Source organism: Sciurus carolinensis, chromosome 1, assembly GCF_902686445.1.
Source record: "Sciurus carolinensis chromosome 1, mSciCar1.2, whole genome shotgun sequence".
Lineage (NCBI taxonomy): Eukaryota > Metazoa > Chordata > Mammalia > Rodentia > Sciuridae > Sciurus > Sciurus carolinensis.
Window position 1 is genome coordinate 156,954,584 of NC_062213.1, and position 1,361 is coordinate 156,955,944.

The 1,361-nt window shown below is 37.7% G+C and overlaps 1 non-coding gene across 1 annotated transcript; it reads left to right on the forward strand.

The window, feature by feature from the left end:
• The first annotated feature begins 703 nt into the window (after window positions 1-703).
• Trnag-acc (transfer RNA glycine (anticodon ACC)) lies at window positions 704-773 on the forward strand. Its single transcript has one exon. It is a non-coding gene; the product is annotated as a tRNA-Gly (tRNA).
• The last annotated feature ends 588 nt before the right edge of the window (window positions 774-1,361 follow it).

Here is a 1,361-nt window from a genome sequence, read left to right on the forward strand (position 1 = left end):
CTAGTGTTTCCTATTATAATGCCAGCTCCTTTAAACTCACGTACCAGATGTCTGCATTCCACTGGAAGCCTGACGCAGTGATTGGCCCCATAGACAGTAAGTGGTAAGAGTAGAGTCAAAAAATTGAATGACTAATTCCTTGTGAGAATTTTGTAAAATGTGTTTACAAATTTCTTACAAAATTTATTTAATCTATCTCCACAATATTAGCATTTTCATTAGAGAAAGTGGACATGTTCAATGTTCATTTCTTCATCTTTTTTTTCATGTCTTCTTCCTTTAAATTTTTTAAATTTTATTTGTTCTAATTAGTTGTACATGACAGTAGAATGCATTTATACATTTTGATAGATCATACATAGAGTGTAATTTCTCATTTTTCTGATTATACATATTGCAGGATCACATCGATCATACAGTCAGACATGTACATGAGGTAATTTGATCCTATTTGCTATATCAAACAATTCTTTATATATGTATACATATATATGTATATATTTTTAGTTGTAGAGGGACACAATACCTTTATTTTATTGATTTATTTTTATGGGGTGCTGAGGATCGAATCCAGTGCCTCATACATGCTAGGCAAGTGCTCTACCACTGAGCTAGAGTCAAGATCCCTAGACAATTATTCTTGATACTTTTATGAAGTAAATCGTTTTGAAAATTAATCTTGTGTGTTGGCGGTGGGTGGGTCGGGTAGCTCAGTGGTAGAGTGCTTGCCTACCATGCACAAGGTCCTGGGTTCAATTCCCAGCACTGCAACAAACAGACAAACCAGACAAATGATCAAACAAACAAACAAAAAAAGACAAGTTGTTTTCTAATCTGCCATCTGCAGAGACTTCCACAAAAAACCCTTACAAGGAAGACCATGGTTCTCAAGGTTGAACCTTTATATACAAAAGAAAGTATAGAGATCAAAATAAGGAAGAAAGATAAGGAAGAAAGTCCTACTGATCAGCCAAGACTGACATTTGCTGACAAGCAATGGAAGATGGATCTACTTCTTTTGCTTACAAAGAAAAGGAAGAAGGTGGCTTAGACCTCTCTCAAGAAGTAGCAGTATAAGAGAAAGGAAGGTTGAGATGGCTGTCCTGGAACACTATGAGGTGGACGACAATGGCAAGGTTGTCACCTTCGGGGGAGTGCCCTTCAGAGGAAGGAGGTGCTGGAGTTCTATGACTAGCCACTTTGACAGGTGTTATTGTAACAAGTGTCTCACTCACTGTTCAAACAAACCAGACGCCAAATAACTGTGTATGGATACAGAAAAGACACAAATTTGAGCTGGGGTTGTAGCTCAGTAGAGCACTTCCCTAGCACGTGTGAGGTTCAATCCTCAGCACCCCATA